Below are 20,167 nucleotides of genomic sequence, written 5' to 3' on the forward strand. Positions count from 1 at the left end.
ACTGGTGCAATATGCCTTCCACCATTCTGTGACAAGTTCAGTTTCTTCACTGACTACATATTCACATGTAAAACCACATATAATGTCTCAGCTTGTCTGGGAGCTTATCGGGTTTCAGTCTGTGCTTTGCATTTAATCTTTTAAAATCAATACTTAAAACATTTTAATCTGCTTTTAATCTGTCCTGACTAGTTCCAGTGTTTAAAATCAACACTAGACAACATTCAGTCTCAACAACTTGTATCAATTCGCAAGATTAATCTTTCAAAATAATAGCCCAGAAGAATATTTTATTAATATAGATCCTGTGGAAGCTAATCAAGATTCAAATAATCATTTTCTTAAGAGTTGCTATGGGGGGGGGGGGGTGAACAGTTTCTATAAAGAACATTTCATATAGCATTAAGCTGAAATCCTCTTCAAAACGGGATGGGGCCAGGGCAGAATCTAACCAGCCAATCAAAAAACATTAAGTTATGAGATGTGGTTTTTAGTTCATTTGAAATCTGCCATGAACAATAAATATTTATTGCAAGAGGTGATTTCAAGCCAACTTTCTCTTTCTCCTCTTTTCAACAAAGGTTGAAACTGTAACAGGAGCATACAGGAGTATAAAACAAAAATGGCAACCCACATTCAACCTCCCTCAAGGAGACCAAAGTCTCTGACAACTAAAGGGGCCTGCTGCTACTTCAGCATTGCTGCCAGATTTTCCAATTTCTTCAAAAAAAATGGAAAGGAATTTATATATTAAAATGCATGTCATTTGGAAATAGTGATGTTTAATTTAAATTTAAAATATAATGAAGCCATACAATGGTGAGAGCATGCAAGATTTTCAATCTCTGCTTTAGTTTATGTACCAAGCATCACAGTTAGGAGGGATGGCAGTTAATTTTAAAAGTGTAAAATTCATCAAACACCTAACACTCAGAAGTCATAGTATAAACTAAGATGAATCATATTCTGTCAATTTTAAGAAATTTGATTACAATAATTTACTTTAAAGACCTATGGTATTTGAAGATTGGAAGACTTAATATTATTACAATGGCAATATGAGACAAAGCACTATGCTAATTCAATGCAATACTCATAAAAATCTCAACAGCATCTTTCACAGAAATTTTAAAAACCATCCTAAAATTCACATGGAATCTCACAATCTTGAAAAAGAACAAAGTTGGAAGATTCACACTTCCTGATTTCAAAACTTATCACAAAGCTACAGTGATCAAAACAGTGTTACTGGCATAAAAAACGCATACAATAAAACATACATATAGGACAGCTCAGAAATGAAGTCTCGCATACATATTAGTAAAAGGATTTTTGACAAGGGTGCCAAAACCATTCAATAGGAAAAGGAAAGTCTTTTCAACAAATATTGCTGTTAAAACTGGGTATCACCTACAAAAAAATGAAGTCGGACCCTTATGTTAAATCATATACAAAAATTAACTCAAAGTGAACCACAGATCTAAACCTAACAACTACAGAGATCAAACTCTTAGAAGAAAACAAAGAAAAGTCTCCATGACATCTGATTTGGCATTAATGTCTTAGATATGACACCAAAAGCACAGTCAACAAAAGAAAAATAGCTAAATTGGACTTCATCAATTAAAAACCTATGTACATCAAAGAACACTATCAAGGGAGTGAAGACAACCCACAGGATGGGTGGAAATATTTGGAAATCATGTATCTGATAAAGGATCAATATCCAGAATATATAAAGAACTCCTACAACTGAACAACCACCCTCACAAAAACTCTATTCAAAAATGGGCAAAGACTTGAATAGACATTCCTCCAAAGAAGACATACAAATGGCCAACATGAAAGATGCTCAGCATCACTAATCATTAGGCAAATGCAAATCAAAACCACAATGAGATACCATGTCACACCCACACTAGGACGATGGATGGATGGATGGATGGATGGATGGATGGATGGATGGTTGGAAGGAAGGAAGGAAGGAAGGAAGGAAGGAAGGAAGGAAGGAAGGAAAAGGAAGGAAACAAGTGTTGGCGAGGATGTGGAGAAACTGGAACCTTTGCACATTGACAGTGGGAATTAAAAGGGTACAGTCACTGTGGAAAACAGTGTGGCAGTGCTCAAAAAGTTAAACATGCTATTGCCATACGATCCAGCAATTCCTTTTCACTACATACCCAAAGGAACTGGAAGAAGGAACTCAAACAGACACATACATGTCCAACAATGTTCACAGTAGTATTCTTCACAATAGACAAAAGGTGGAAACATCCCAAATGTCCATTAACAGATGAATGGATAAACAAAATGTGGAACATATACACACAATGGAATGATATTCAGCTTTAAAAAAAGGGAAAACATTCTGATACATGAACCTTGAAAACATGCTAGGCAAAATAAGCCAAACACAAAAGGACAAACATTGTGTTTCTCCTTATAGGAGGTATCTGGAACAGACAAATTCACTGAGAGGTTTCCACAGGCTGAGAGGGAAGAGGACAGGGAGTTATTGTTTAACGGGTACAACGTTTCCGTTTTAGATGATGAAAAATTCTGGAAATGGAGAACTGATGGTTGCATAACATTGTGAATGTGCTTAATGACACTGAACTGCACACTTAAAAATGGTTAAAATGTAATTTTTTTGTGTATATTTTATCACACACAAAAAAAATCTATGGAATTTGAGTTGTACAATTTAGAGAAATTTATATCTCGTGGCTGACAACATAAACCGTCTGGAAGTAAACACTATAAAAAAAGGTTTAAAAAAACATAAGCTAAAGTAATTTATTTTAAATGACTAGAGAAGTGTTGACTATCATTTTTCCAACAATAGAAAAGGTTTCTTTCATTTATCATTTTAGGAACCTTATGCTGCCTTCAGCGAGTTATTAGTCCTGTGACAATGCCTTGCTTAGAGCAATGTAATAAATGTGTCTCTGATGATGACTATGAAGAACTTCAAATAAACCAATCACCACAGAAAGTCTTCAACTTTTAAACAAGTTATATCCAAGGGTTCTTTTAAATGTCAACTCAAGATACAGCAAATGGATAAAAAAGGTATAGCCATTAATATTGTTTACATTAGAGAAAAATTAAAACATACTATCGAATGATAAAGGAATGAATTAAATATAGAACAGGAAGACACTTGCTCTTACATAAAATGTATTCCAGAAAAGATTAACAAGTTTAAAGATACGCATGGTATTTAGGGCTTCTACTACTAGAAAGATAATAATTTGGACAAATCTCAACTATTCCTAGTGTTTCAGGGGAAAAAAATCCTCGAAAACTTAATTCTACTACTTCATAAACATTCCTTAACTTTTCCTACATAATTGAGCCCACTGCATATTCACCCAAATTTAAAGACTCTCGACCTAGAAAGCATCAAATAAGCACTAACTCCATGAAAACATGCTTCAAATCAATAAAATAAGCACTTTTCCCATTGTTTTCACTCATAATTACAAAATAAAGGCAAAATGCAATCAAATATTCAAATTAGTTTCAATGCTGCTGGCCAATATCCAACCACGGGCTGGTAGGCAGTATCCTTATGCACTAACTCAAAATGTGCATCAACTTAAGTAACTCCAAATTCAGTGCATGGAAGGCAACTTAGAGTGGTACATATTGCACATTTAAAAATGCAGGGAGTGGAGGAGGACGGGTGGCTCAGTTGGTTAGAGCACGAGCTCTGGGCAACAGGGCTGCCGGTTCGATTCCCATGTGGGCCAGCGAGCTGCACCCTCCGCAACTAGAATAAAGTCAATGACCTGCCGCTCAGCTCCCGGGAGGCCAGATGGCTCAGCTGGTTGGAGTATATGCTCTCAACCACAAGGTTGCCGGTTCAACTCCCACAAAGATGGTGGGCTGCGCCCCTTACAACTAACAACGGGCAACTGGACCTGGAGCTGAGCTGCGCCCTCCACAACTAAGATTGAAAGGTCAACAACTTGACTTGGAAAAAGTCCCAGAAGTACACACTGTTCCCCAATGAAGTCTTGTTCCCCCTCCCCAATAAAATCTAAAAAAAAAAAAAAAAAAAAATATGCAGGGAAAGGCCGGCACCAGTGGCTCAGGTGGTTGGAGCGCCATGCTCCTAATGCCATGACCGCCGGTTCGATTCCCACATGGGCCAGTGAGCTGCGCCCTCTACAGCTAAGATTGTAGAACAACAGCTCTCCCTGGAGCTGGGGGTGAGCCTAAAGGCTGCGTGGGCTACCTGTGACCAGCTGTGAGCAGCTGACCGACTTCCTGGGGTGGGGGTGGGGGTGGGGGTGGGGCGTAAGGCTAATAATACCAGCATGGTAGCTATGTCCTACACAACTAGACTAAGAAACAACATCTTGAACCGGAGGGGGTGGGAGAGGCAGAAGAAGGGGGAAAAAGATAAAAATAAATACGTAAATAAATAAAAATCCAGGGAATTCAAAAGCCCCAAACCATAAACGGTGACTGAACCAAAAGTGATGTTGTAAAATACTTAATGGCTTGGAAAGTTATTCAATATGTCAAACAGGAGGGGGATGATAGGTTATAAACACAAAGGGAAATCCACTCTTTAAAAAAATAAAGATGTACAGAAAACAAAATTAGAAAAATAAAAAAAATTAGTTATCTGGATAGTAAATTAGAGTTAATTTCTTTTTTGGGGGGGGCTATACTTTTATTTTTCTAGCTTTTTCACAATGACCTCATACTTCTTTAACACATGATACATACCAAGTCACCATAATAATTTATTAAGAGTCAATTTAGAATCTCATGGTCACTTTTAATGAAAGATTATAGGAAGTACCAAAGAGATCCTTTAGATCATACACGTTCAAGTCATAATGTACAATTACTGTAAATCTAAATCCCATGACATGATAGTGGGTTGGTAGTGAACACTGAGAAACAACCTCAGAAGAGTTTTCTCTTTACTTTCTAATTACTAAGAATCAACTGCAAATTTTTGCTTAAATGTTGACTGATAACCTTCTCCACAGACCTTTGGTGCCCCCATGCCACCCTAGGATATCTCTTCCCCAGGCATCTGACCCAGGCCACTTGGTCTACCAGTGAGTATAAACTTGAAAGTCAGTTCATCACATACTGACCTGTGACTTTGGTCAAGTTACTTTATCTGTACATGCCCCAGTTCCTACATCTATAAAACAAGGATAACCATAGTTCCTGTTTAAGGCTTCAAAGAATACATGGAGAAAACTATACATAGTAATTGTACCATAAATATAACTTATTATTATATTCCAACCACCACCAGAATCTTCCTCTCTGTTGCTGCTTGTCTATTCTTCCTTAATTACTTAAAGTCACTAGGCTTTCTCTATAAACTCTTAGTAAATATCTAATTTCGAGGAAACTAGCTTCCAATTACAGCCAACTAGGTAATTTAGACGGACTCTAATAAGGACAACTAGAAAAGCAATACAAAATACTTTAAAAGCAAGTGCTTAAAGGCAGTAGGGATCTTAAAAGACAGTGAAAATTTACTAGGTCAGCGCACAGGGGTGGATGGAAGCCCAAGAAGGTGAGTACAGCATGCAGGGCTTTTTTTCTTCTCCTGATGCTGAAAGATTCTGAAGAGAAGAGCTTAAATACTGCTTTTGATAGCATGGAAAGACTAAAGGAAAAGGGACTGGAATCAGGGGGGGAAGAAGCAGATAAAGGAAACATACTTGTTTGGAGAGGATATCCCAAAGCAGGCTGAACTTAGAAGGGTAACCCAGAAATTGACAGGACTTCACAAAGACTGCCGCTCAGCTTCCAATCCTCTCAATCCATGAAATGAGAATGAGATCCTGGATTACTAGTGTCTTCAAGCTCCAGGTAAAAGCAAAGCATATGCTCTCTAGAGCATAACATTGGCCTAGGCCTCAAATTAATCTTTAAGCATCTGTGTAATTAAAATGTCTGGCACAAAATCAAAAATAACTTGACAAACATAAAGACAAAATACCATGAATTAAATAAAACCAGCTGAAACAGACAATAGAAAAAGACCCACAGGAGGACCAGACACTGGAATTCAGAGAGACTTCAAGTATGCTTATCATGTCCAAGGACATAAAAGACAAAAATCAAGAATTTTAAATGCGATCTAGAAACAACTGTAAAAGCCAATTTTAAATTATAAAATTGAAAATTACAATAACTGAAATTAACTCAATGCATAGAGTACATCGTAGATTAGTTAGAGCTGGAGAAATTAAAAGACAGGTCAAAAGAAAACCTACCAAATGAGACATGGAGAGACACAGAGGATACAGTGACAATGTCTAAGATGTTTGTTTTTGGAGTCCCGGAGAAAAGGAGAGAATTAGGCAGAAGCAATATTTAAACAGATACTTAAATAGACAATAGCTGAGAATTTTTCTAAAACAACACCAAACCACAGATTCAAGGAGCTCTACAAGCAGCATACAGTTGATCAATGAACACAGGTTTGAACTGCATGGATCCATTTATACGTGGATTTTTTTAAATAAATACCTATATTGTTCTCAATCCATGGCTGGGAGTCCATGAATATAGAGGGTCAACTGTGCACTGATCTATATCATTTCATATAGGGATTTCAGTATGATAGTGGTCCTGGAATCAATCCCCCATGGATACTGAGGGTACTTAAAAGTTTTTGGGGAGTTAAAAGTTATATGTGGATTTTGGGCTGCATGGGGTGGGGGAGTCAACACCCCTAACCATGTTGTTCAGGGTCAACACCCCTAACCCCCATGTTTTACAAGGTCAACATTTTTTTTTAAATCCACATCTAGCTATACAATAGTAAAATTACTGAAAACCAGATTCAAAGAGAAAAAGCTTAAAAGTAGCCAGAGAGAAGGGACACATTACCTCTAAAGGAGCAACATTTACGGTGTTATTGATAAGATTCAACATGACAATATGGATAACATTAAATATGAGCAATAAAGATCTTTAAAATGATGAAAGAAATTCTATTCCCAATGAACTTATCTTACAAGAAAGACAGTGAAACAAAATGTCCCCAAACAGCCTACCCTTAAGAAAATTCTGGAAGAGCATTTTGGAAGACAAAAAATTACCCCAGAAAGGTCAGAAATACAAGAGGCATGAAGAATAACGAAGAGAATATGTAAATCTAAATGAGAGACTCTCAATCTCACTGAAAATTTGACTTACCCGGGGAGTTTTTAAGAAACAGCCATGCACTGCTTAACAGTGGGGATCAGGTCAGGAAGGGTGTGGTAAACAATTTCGCCGACGTGTGAACATCAGGCAGGGATGCACTGACACAAACCCAGATGGCACAGCCTACTACTACACACCTACGCTGTATGGTACAGCCTATTGCTCCGAGTCTACACGCCTATACAGTATGTTACTGTACTGAAAACAGGCAGTTGTAACAATTGTAAGTTGTTACACAATTCTAAGTACACTACTTTCATAGGCCTGGCAGTGCAGTAGGTTTGTTTACCCCAACATCACCACAAACAAGTGAGTAATGCATTGCACTATTAGGACCAGGTCCCCAGAAAGGTGCCTGAGCCCTGGGGGAAGTATGTGCCTTCCTGTTTGCAGGCAGCTGGCTCCTCTCCAACTTCACTGAGAGACATGTGCAGTGTAGAAGGGACTGATGGAGGACAAGGGGGAGGGAGAGGGGAGAAGGAGGGAGGGAGGAAGAGGTGGGTCCTACAGGCAGGATGCATAGGGTGCACCAGGCCATCTCAAAGAGACTCTGGATCCCATTGGTGTTACAACGTTGATAGCTACATCACCAAGCAATAGGAATTTTTCAGCTCCATTATAATCTTATGGGATTACAACGGTTATCAACCAAAACATCGCTATGTGGCACGTGACTGTACGCCTGACCCTCCCTCCAAGAGACCCAAACGTAATTTGACTGAATTGAAATCCAGGCATCCGTGTTTTGTAAAAGTTCCCCAGATGATACCAGTGTGCCTCCAGAGGTGACAACCACTGATTCAGATTCATTTGACTGTATAAAACATAGTTTCTATAATGTCTCCTGGGGTTTAAAATGAAGTTAACGTATATGACAACAGTGGCAAAAGTATTCAAAAGGGAGTTAAATAGAGTTCAAGTGTCATAAGGTCTTTCAATTGTCCAGGAAAAGGGTAAAAATACCAATATACTTAAGACATTGGTAAGTGCAAGTTATTGAAACGTCTAAAATAACCACTAGAGGAATTTACGCGCGCACGCGCACACACACACACACACACACACACACACACACTCACACATGAGGTCTGAAAATTAAGTTCGTGAGCTCAACCTAGACAAAGTGCTACATACCTCATTGCTGAATATCACTACGGTCACCTTCCAAGTACTTCCCCTGGGAAGCTATGCACCGACGCCAGCGCCTAGTCCACCCTTCAAACCAATTTTGGAACTTTTTCTGGAATGGCCATCAGAGATGGAGTCATATTACCCTTGATGTCCTGAATGGCATCAAAATGTTTTCCTTTCAGTATTTCCTTTATCTTAGGGTAAAGAAAGAAGTCATTGGGGGCCAGATCAGGTGAGTAGGGAGGATGTTCCAATACAGTTATTTGTTTACTTGCTAAAAACTCCCTCACAGACAGTGCCAGGTAAGCTGGTGCATTGTCATGATGCAAGAGCCATGAATTGTTGGCGAAAAGTTCAGGTTATCTAACTTTTTCACACAGCCTTTTCAGCACTTCCAGTTAAACTTGGTTAACTGCCCATTTGGTATGAATTCATAATGAATAAATTCATAATGAATAATCCCTCCAATATAAAAAAAGATTAGTAACATCATTGCAACAAGTTTGCAAACTTAACTGTCAGACCTTGTGTGTGTGTGTGTGTGTGTGTGTGTGTGTATCCCCAAGTAATAAGAGAAACAAAATAATAACCACTACCAAAGGAGTTAAGTAAAGAGACAAGCATAACCTAAGTATCAACCAATTGTTGGATGAAATGGGTAAAGAAAATATGGTATATATACACACATACACATATACATATACAGAATGGAATACTATTCAGCCATTAAAAAAACCCCTGCCATTTGCAACAGTATGGATGGACCTTGCAGGCATTATGCTAAGTGAAATAAATCAGATATAGAAAAATAAATACTGTATACTCTCATTTGTATGTAGAATCTTAAAAACACCAAACAGACACAGAGAACAGATTGCTGGTTGCCAGAGATGGAGGTTGGCAAAATGCGTGAAGGGGGTCAAAAGATACAAACTTCCAGTCATAAATAAGTCCTGTGGATGTAACATACAGCATAGTGACTACAGTTAATACTACTGCATTGTAAATTTGAAAATTGCTGAGAGAGTAAATCTCAAAAATTTTCATAAGAAAAAAATTATAACTGTGTGGTGATGGATATTAACTACCGTGTTTCCCCGAAAATAAGACCAGATCTTATAATTTTTGCTCCAAAAGACGCATTAGGGCTTATGTTCAGGGGATGTCTTGCTGAAAAATCATGCTAGGGCTTATTTTCCAGTTAGGTCTTATTTTCGGGGAAACACGATAGATTTTTATTGGGGTGATCATTTCACAACATATACAAATATCAAATCATTAAGCTGCATCTCTAAAACTGATATGTTACGTCAATTATATTTCAATTCAAGAAAAAGCAATAAAACTGGCAGATCTAACAAAAAGCACTAAAGAAGGTAAATGAAAACTCAAGTACCTTAGCAATCACATTAAATGTAAATGGGCCAAATATTTCAGTTAAAAGACAAATATTGTCTACTAAATTAACAACAAAAAAAACCCAACCATAAACACATTTAAAACATAAAGACGGAAATATTACACAAAGTACTAATAAAGACAACTATAAAGAGGGAAACTATATGAGAGGTTCAGTACTTCCAGAAGAGAGAGCAATTTTAAATTTGTATGCACCTAATAACATAGCCACAAAATAAGGAAAGCAAAAATTGTTAGAACTACAAAAAGAAGAAAAGACACAGTGGGAGATTTTTAACACACCTTTCTCAATAAGTCAAAGAAAAAAAGGAAATTTTAAAAATCATTAAGAACAGGTCATAAGCTGAGGTCACTGGATTTGAAATATTTAAAGTGGATAGAAAACTATTTCAGCAATACAAACAATTAAGTGTGTTGTTGTGGGTGATGGTGCGATTCGTAAAACATGTCTCCTGATATCCTATATAACAAATGTCCATCTGAGTAGGTACCTTTTTTGAAAACTATGCAGTCACATTTATGACTGGTAGGGAGCCAAATACTCTTGGACTTTTTGATACTACAGGACAAGAGGATTATGACAGATTACGACCACTGAGTTACCCACAAACAAATGTATTTCTAGTCTGTTTTTCAGTGGTCTCTCCATCCTCATGTGAAAATGTGAAAGAAAAGTGGGTGCCTGAGATAACTCAACACTACCCAAAGACTCCTTTCTTGCTTGTTGGGACCCAAATTGATCTGAGAGATGACCCCTCTACAACTGAGAAACTTGCCAAGAACAAACAAAAGCCTGTCACTCCAGAGACTGCTAAAAAGCTGACTGGGGACCTGAAGGCTGTCAAGTATATGGAGTGTTCTGCACTCACACAGAAAGGCCTAAAAAATGTACTTGATGAAGCAATACTGGCTGCCCTAGAGCCTCCAAACTAAAGAAGAGTCACAGGTGTGTGCTGCTATGAACATCTCTTCCGAGTCCTTTCTGCACACCTGGTGTTGACATCACACTAAAAGCAATGTTTAAATCAAACTAAAGATTAAAAATTAAAATTTGTTTTTGCAATAAGGACAAATGCCCTGCACCCACCGTCATGCACTCATGTGAGACAAGGCCCATATGTATGGCTCCTTCCCACCCCACCCCCCCATACTAGTTCATTTTAAGTAATTGTGTATTGTCAGAAAAGTGACCAGTATTAGTTTTTGTTTTCAATTTTTTGTTGTTTTTTGTTTAAAAGCAAGGCATGCTTATGATGACTCTGTAACAGACTTATTTGGGTTGTTGAAGCTGCTCCCAGGTTCCACTCTGGAGAGTAATTTGGGACATCTAGTGTTTTGTTTTATTGTGGGGTGGGGAGTGTGTGTGGGGTTTGTTTTTATTTAGTCATTTTTTAAAAAAAATTCATTAACCATTAGATAGCCCCTTAAGGAGAAGAGGATGGAGTGATTCCACATTCCACTTCCTAGGTCTAGTTTTTAAAAAAAAGTCACAATGGAAAATCTATTTTTTTATTTGAATGATAATGAAAATATTACATATCAAAACTTGTATGTTATTTAAGGATATGAATTTACAACTAGTAGACAAATTTCTGGAGATCTAATGCACTGCATAGTGAGTATAGTAAACAATACTATATTATAAACTTCAAAGTTGCTAAGAGACTAGGTCTGAATTGTTCTCACCACAAAAAAGAAATGACAATTATGGGACGTGATCTGGTATTAGCAAAGAGTATGGAGTAAACATATTGCAACACATAAATGTGTCAAATCAACACAATGTACAACTTAAAACTTACAAAATGTTATGTTAATTATAACTCAATTTTCAAGAAATAACTAGGAAGCTTTAAAACAAAATCTTATTAACTGCAGCCAAAGCCCTACTGAGAGCAAATTTCATAGCTTTGGGTAAGTATATTAGTAAACAAGGGTGAAAAAAGTTGAATTAAGGCAGTCATCTCAAATTGTCAGAAAAAATAACAAAGCAATGGAAAAAAAGTAGAAAGAAGGAAATAATGAGAAAGAAATAAAATGTAAAATAAACAATAAAGAGGATCAACAAAATGCAAAGTTGATTATTTGAGAAGACTGTTAGGAGGTCCAAGATGGCGGCAGCACAGGAGGATGCTGAACTGACCCCCTCCCATAAGCAAACTCAAATATACATGTACCGTGTTTCCCCGAAAATAAGTCCTAGGTGGACAATCAGCTCTATTGCATCTTTGGAGCAAAAATTAATATAAGACCTGATCTTATTTTACTATTATATAAGACCGGGTCTTTATAATATAATACAATGTAATATATACCTGGCCTTATTTTACTATAAGACCAAGTCTTATATAACATTATATAATATATGACTGTGTCTTATATTAATTTTTGCTCCAAAAGATGCATTAGAGCTGATTGTCTACCTAGGTTTCATTTTTGGGGAAACACGGCATATATAGAGCAATTACTCCTGTGAGAAAACTGAGGGCCAAATGAACAGCTTCTGGAAAACAAACAGGAGAAAAAACAACTACAGAAGGTGGGAAACTGCAGGAACTCTCCTGCAGCTGTGGGAACTCTCCAGGAGGAGCCAGTGAGCACCACTGCTCCCCTCCACTTCGAGCACTTTGCAATTTGTGAGCACTGTGTAATTTGTGTGCTTTGGAACTTCCTGCACCATGAACTGGAGGGCATTCCAAGCTACAATGCCCAGAACCTTTTTCCTCCTAACAAAGGGAGCAAACAGGGTGTGGGTGTGGGGGGCGGGGGAAGGGATTAAGAGGTACAAATTGGCAGTTACAAAATAGTCATGGGGATGTAAAGTACAGCATGGGGAATATAGTTAGCAGTATTGTAATAACTATGCATGGTGTCAGATGGGAACTGGATTTATTGGGTGATAACTTCCTAAGTTTATAAATGCCTAATCACTGTGTTGTACACCTGGAACTAATATAATATTGTATGTCAACTGTAATTGAAAAGTTACCAAAAAATTTTAAACAGAGCAAACAGGAACAGCAGGGACCTGGACTCCCTGCCCAGAGCTGCTTTGGCTCAATAGGCCAGTGTCCCGGACATCTTAGGCACCCACTCAGGCCCTATCAGCCTGCCAAAATCACCGGCAAACACAGCCCACACAGAGGTTGTTTCTACATAAAGCCACTTTTTCAAGACTAGGAGAGACAGCTGTTTTGTCTAATTGACCTAAACAAACATAGAAAATTAAACAAAATAAAAAGACAGACAAAAATCTCAAATGATAGGCCGGCCCGGTGGCTCAGGCGGTTGGAGCTCCACGCTCCTAACTCCGAAGGCTACCGGTTGGATTCCCACATGGGCCACTGGGCTCTCAACCACAAGGTTGCCAGTTCAATTCCTCGAGTCTCGCAAGGGATGGTGGGCAGCGCCCCCTGCAACTAAGATTGAACATGGCACCTTGAGCTGAGCTGTCACTGAGCTCCCGGATGGCTCAGTTGGTTGGAGCACATCCTCTCAACCACAATGTTGCCAGTTTGATTCCTCGACTCCCTCAAGGGATGGTGGGCTGCACCTCCTACGACTAGCAAGGGCAACTGGACCTGGAGCTGAGCTGCGCCCTCCACAACTAAGACTGAAAGGACAACAACTTGACTTGAAAAAAAGTCCTGGAAGTACACACTGTTCCCCAATGAAGTCCTGGTTCCCCTTCCCCAATAAAATCTTTAAAAAAAAAAAAACTCAAATGAAAGGACAAGAAAAATCCACAGGGGGAAAAAAAAAAACCCTAAGGAAATAGAGATAAGTAATGTGCCTGATAAAGAATTCAAAAGAATGGTCATAAGGGTGCGCATCATACTTGAGAGTACAATAGAGGAACTTAGAGAGAGAACTTCAACTAAGAGTTAAGAAAATATTTAAAAAGAAACAAACATACCCGAAGAATGCAATAACTGCAATGAAAAATACATTAGAAGGAATCAATTGCACATTAGCTAATATAGAAGATCAGATCAGTGAACTGAAGACTAGTGGAAATCAACCAATCAGAACAGCAAAAAGAAAAAATAATTTAAAAAAATGAGGATAGTTTAAGGGATCTCTGGTATAATATCAAGCACTCAAACATTCACATTACAGGGATTCCAGAAGGAAAAGAAACAGAAACTTTATTTAAAGAAATAATGGCTAAAAACTCTCCTAACCTGGGAAAGGAAACAGACATCCAGTTCCAGGAAGCACAGAGTTCCCAAAAAGATGAACCCAAAGAGACCCACACCAAGACATACTGTAATTAAAATGGCAAAAGTTAAAGAGACAATCCTGAAGGAAGCAAGAGGAAAACAATGAGTCACATACGAAAAAAGCCCCATAAGGTTATCATCTGATTTCTCATCAGCAACTTTGCAGGCAAGAAAGTGGCAGGACATCTTTAAAGTACTGAACGAAAGGAACCTACAATCTAGAATAATTTACCCAGCAAGGTTACTAATCAGAATTGAGGAGGAGAAAAAGTATCCTGGGTAAGCAAAAACTAAATGAGTGCATCACCATTAAGCCAATTTTACCAGAAATTTTAAGGGGTCTTCTTTAGGCAGAGAAGGAAAGGCCATAACCAGAAATAATAAGAAAAAAAACTCTCACAGGCAACACCAAATTATTTAATGCAGCAAACAAACATTTAAAAAGCTACTATGAAGGTCAAAAGAAAAAAAATATCAAACTCAACTCAAAATACAAGGGGGGTTAGGAGATACACAACACAATAAGATCTAAAACATGACATCAAAACCAAAGTGTGGATAGGGGAGCAAAAATGTAGTCCTTACAAAATATATTCAAAATTAAATAAATGTCTGTCAGTTTAAAATAGACTGCTATAAACAATGGTATACATAAATCTACAAAATATACACACAAATAAAGAGGAACTCAAACAAAACACTAAAGAAAACCAGCAAACCACAAGGGAAGAGGTTCAAGAGAAGAATAAAGGAACAAAGAATATAACAATTATTAACAGAATGGCAATAACTACATACTTATCAATAAATGTAAATGAATTAAATGCTCCAATAATAAGACATAGGGTGACTGAATGGATTAAAAAACATGACCCCCATCCATATTCTGCTTATAAGAGACTCACTTCAAATCAAAGGACACATACAGACTGAAAGTAAAGAAATGGAAAAAGATATTCCATGCAAATAGAAATGAAAAGAAACCACCTGGGGAAACATGCTCATGCCACACAAATTACTTTAAAAAAAAAAAAAGAAAAAGACATCATATAATCATAAAAGGCGTCAATCCAAGAAAATGATACAAAAATTTTTGTAAGTATCTATATACCCAACATACTGTGTTTCCCTGAAAATGAGACCTAGCCGGACAATCAGCTCTAATGCGTCTTTTCGAGCAAAAATTAATATAAGACTCAGTATTATATTATAATTATATTGTATTGTATTATATTGTATTATATTATATTATAAGACCCAGTCTTACAGTAAAAGAAGACCAGGTCTTAGATTAATTTTTTCTCCAAAAGACACATTAGGGCTGATTGTCCGGCTAGGTTTATTTTGGTGGAAACACAGTAGGTGCACCTAAGTATATAAAGCAAGTATTAACGGCCATAAACTGAGAAATTCACAGTTAACACAATAATAGTAGGAGATTTTAATATCCCACTCACATCAATGGATAGATCATGCAGACAGAAAATTAAGGAAATAACAGCCATTAGACCACATCTAGTTATAGACATTTTTGAAACATTTCATCCAAAAACTGCAGAATACACATTTTTTTGACTATACATGGAATATTCTCCAGGATAGATCACATATTAGGCCACAAAATAAGCCTCAATAAATTCAAGAAGATTGAAATCACATCAATCATCTTTTCTGATCACAACAGTATGAAACTAAAAATCAACTAAAGAAGAAAACTGGAAAAAACACAAATACATGGAGACTAAACAACATGCTACTAAACAACCAATGGATCAAAGAGGAAATCAAACACTCTCTTGGAACAAATGAAAATGAAAACATATCTTTTCGAAATGTATAGGATGCAGCAAAAGCAGTCCTAAGAGATAAGTTCATGGTTATACAGGCTTACCTCAAGGAAGAAAACTCCAAAATAAACACTAACTCTACATCTAAATGAATGAAAAATAAAAAAGAACAAAAAAAAATTCAAAATAGCGAGAACAAAGGAAACAGGTTCAGATCAGAGCAGAAATAAAGTTCAATAAAACTAAGAGTTAGTTCTTTAAAAAGATAAAATCGACAAACCTTTACCCAAACTCACCAAGAAGAAAATCCTACCCTGTTTTATAATTAAATAAAATCATAAATGAAAGAGAAGTTACAATAAAGACCACAGAAATACAAAGCATCATTAAAAAAAGCTATGAACAATTATACACCAACATATTTGACAATTTAGAAGAAATGGATTAGTTTCTAGAAAGATATAACCTTCCAACACTGAACTAGAAAGAAACACTAAATTTAAACACACCAATTACTAGCAATGAAATTGAGGCAGTAATCAAAAAACTCCCAACAAATAAAAGTTCTCAACCAGACGGCTTCACAGGTGAATTCAACCAAACATTCAAAGAATTGCCATGTTTCCCTGATAATAAGACCTAGCCAGACAATCAACTCTAATGCATCTTTTGGAGCAAAAATTAATATAAGACCCTGTGGGGACAGAGCCCCAGAGAGCAGTTTCCAGGCTCTCGGCCTCACGTGGAAAGGTGCTGGCTCAGGTAGTAGATGGCCTTCAGCTGTGGCTAATTGACCATCAGCTGTAAACAGTTAGCCAATTAGCCACTGATATTAACTGCCACGGCTGCGCTGGTTGGTCAGTCGGTCAGTTGGCAGGCAGAGAAGCGGACCGCAGGTTGCAAGTCGTGTGGATCCAGCCTCCAGTGAGACTATAGTGCCGCCAGTGAGACGACAGTGGTATGACTCCCCTATCTATGACTCCATGGGTGTTCCTTTTTGGCCTAGTCATATCCTGCGTTCTTATGTGGGGAGCGGAACAGGAGGCCCCGCAGGCTGCCCCACATGACAAATGGCGCAGCAAGCAGAGTCTCCCACACGACAGACCCAGTCTTATAGTATATTATATAAGATCCAGTCTTATAGTAAAATAAGACCTGGTCTTACATTAATTTTTGCTCCAAAAGACGCATTAGAGGGCCAGCCCAGTGGCTCAGGTGTTTGGAGCTCCATGCTCATAACGCCGAAGGCTGCCGATTCGATTCCCACATGGGCCAGTGGACTCTCAATCACAAGGTTGCTGGTTTGACTCCTGCAAGGGATGGTGGGCTGTGCCCCCTGCAACTAACAGGGCAATTGGACCTGGAGCTGAACTGGGCCCTCCACAACTAAGACTGAAAGGACAACAACTTGACTTGTAAAAAGTTCTGGAAATACACACTGTTCCCCAATAAACTCCTGTTCCCCTTTCCCAATAAAAATCTTTAAAAAAAAAAAAAAAAAAGATGCTTTAGAGCTGACTGCCCAACTAGGTCTTATTTTTGGGGAAACAGGGTGTACTACAAAGCTACAATAATCAAAACAATGTGGTACTGGCATAAAAACAGATACATAGATCAATGAAACAGAATAGAGCCTAGAAATAAACCCACATCTATATGATCAATTAATCTATCACAAAGGAAACAAGAATAAAGAGTCTCTTCAATAAATGGTGTTGGGAAAACTGGACAGGTATGTGCAAAAGAATGAAAATGGTTCACTTTCTTACACCATATACAAGGATAAACTCAAAATGGATTAAAGATTTAAGTGTAAGACCTGAAATCATAAAACTCCTAGAAGAAAACATAGGCTGTAAACTCTGACATCACCCTTAGTAATATTTTTTGGATATGTCTCCTCAGACAGGAGAAGTTAGAAAAACTAAACAAATGAGACTACGTCAAACTAAAATGTTTTTGTACAGCAGAGGAAACCATCAACAAAAGAACCTATTGAATGGGAGAAAATATTTGCCAATGATACATCATCCAATAAGGGGTTAATATCCAAAATATATAAGGAACTCATACACCAACACCAGGGAAAAAAAATCTGATTAAAAAATGGTCAGATGACCTAAAGAGGCATTTCTCCAAAGAAGACACAGATGGCCAACAGATACAGGCATATGAAGAGATGCTCAACATCACTAATCATCAGGGAAATGCAAATTCAAACAATAAGGTATCACCTCGCACCTGTCAGAATGACTATCCTTAATAAATCAACAAATAACAAGTGCTGAGAAGGATATAGAGAAAGGAGAACTCTCGTGCACTGTTGGTGGGATTGTAAATTAATGCAGCTAGTATAGAAAACAGTACAGAGATTCCTCAAAAAATTAAAAACAGAGCTGCCTTTTGATCCAACAATTCCACTTCTGGGTATTTACCCAAAGAAAACAAAAACACTAATGTGAAAAGATATATGTATCCCTATGTTCACTGCAACATTACTAGTTCATAGCCAAGATATGAAAGCAACCTTGATGCCCATCAATAGATGAATGGACAAAAATGTGGTGTGTGTACACCAACACACACACATACACACAATACAGTATGATTCAGCAATAAAAAAAGAATGAAATCTTGCCATTTGTGACAACCTGGATAGACCTACATGGTATTATGGTAAGTGAAATAAGTCAGACAGAGAAAGACAAATACCACATGATTTCACTTATATGTGGAATCTAAAAAGACAAAATGAATGATCACAAAACAGAAACAGACCCCTATATAGACACACAGAACAAGGTACCTTGATGGTTGCCAAAGGGGAGGAGGAGGAAAATAAGAAGAAAAGACTATTAACACCTGGCTGATTATTAAAAAAGACAAAAATAACCAAAGTCAGGAATGAAAAAGGGGAACATCACTGCAGATTCTACCGACATTACAAAGACAATAAACATATTATGAACAACTTCAATCAAATAGTCAATTTAAATAGTCCGATGAAATAAATTACAACAGAAACCTAACCAAACTTACACAAGAAGGTATGAATAATCCCACAATTAGTAAGTAAATTTAATCTAAGAAACCTTACCAAAGAAAATTCCAGATGGCTTCACTGTTAAGTTTTTACCAGACATTTAAGGAAAAGATAAAATATTCCAGAGAATTGACAAATGATTGTTAGATTTATCATGGTGATCATTTAGAATATTTATAAATGCTAAATAACTATGCTACACACCTAAAACTCTATGTCTACAATACTTGAATAAAAAAGGTAAAAAGTATTCCAGAAAATATAAAAAGAGGCAATGCCCCTCCAACTCCTTTTGATACATATATTATAAAAGAGAAAAATTATAGGTCAAACCCACTTTTGAGCACAGAAGCAAAAATCCTGAACAAAAATTTAACAAACCGATAGTGAACACACAATGTGATATATAGATGATGTAATACAGAATTGTACACATGAAATCTATGTAACCTTACTAACAATTGTCACCCCAATAAACTTTTAAAAAAAATTAACAAACCAAATCCAAAAAACAAATAAATAAACTAAGTTTGGTTTATTTCAGGAATGCAAAGTTGTTTTTGTATTTTTTTTAATTAATATATTTCACACTATCAAAATTAAAGAGAATGGGGGAAGAGGGTTATCACTTTGTGAGGGGTGTAAATGTCCATTACATTGTTTGGTACACCTGAAACTAACTTAAAAAAAATTTAAAGAGAAAAACCATATGATCATCTTAAGAGTTGAAAAAAAATGTGCTTCCAAAAAATTCAGCATTTATTCATGACAAGAATCTTCAGCAAACTTAGAATAAAAGAGCTCTTCCTTCATCTGATAAAGGGTATGGTATCTACAGGACACCTACAAGTATCATATGAATAATGAAATACAGTTTTCCTCTGAGATCAGGAGTTAAGACAAAGATACAACCAGCTAATACCACTTCTCTTGAATATTTTATGAGAGTCCTAGCAAATGCAGCAAAGAAAAATAAATAAAAACCACAAGGATTGGAAGGAAAAAGAAAAACCTCACAATTCACAGAAATTTTCAAAATTACCGATAAATTATTAGAATTACACACAAGCTTAACTACCGAATACAAGGTCAATTTGGAAATATCAACAGCATTTCTATATCCATAACAAAATGACAACCAAGAAGTTTTTTAAAGATGCCATTTTCAACAGCATTTTAAAAAATCAAATTTATCTATTAATAAATCTAACACCAGATGTACAAGATCTCCATGCAAAAAGTTGTAAAAATACTGAGGGTAATTAGAGAGGACCCGAATAATGGTATAAGCCATGTTTCTAGATTGGAAGACTCAATATTTGAAAAATGTCAATTTTCTCCAAATAAACCACAGGCTCAACGCA

At 36.9% G+C, this 20,167-nt stretch overlaps 1 protein-coding gene and 1 pseudogene across 4 annotated transcripts in view; one reads left to right on the top strand and one right to left on the bottom strand.

Moving 5' to 3' along the window:
- The window catches only part of APLP2 (amyloid beta precursor like protein 2), an 84,127-nt gene that overhangs the window by 53,519 nt on the left and 10,441 nt on the right, over nt 1–20,167 (bottom strand). The window lies entirely within an intron of this gene.
- Nucleotides 5,542–10,712, top strand: LOC109435843 (cell division control protein 42 homolog pseudogene; annotated as a pseudogene).

The sequence above is a fragment of the Rhinolophus sinicus genome, chromosome 9, assembly GCF_057876585.1.
Source record: "Rhinolophus sinicus isolate RSI-liver-muscle chromosome 9, RSI-T2T, whole genome shotgun sequence".
Taxonomy (NCBI): domain Eukaryota; kingdom Metazoa; phylum Chordata; class Mammalia; order Chiroptera; family Rhinolophidae; genus Rhinolophus; species Rhinolophus sinicus.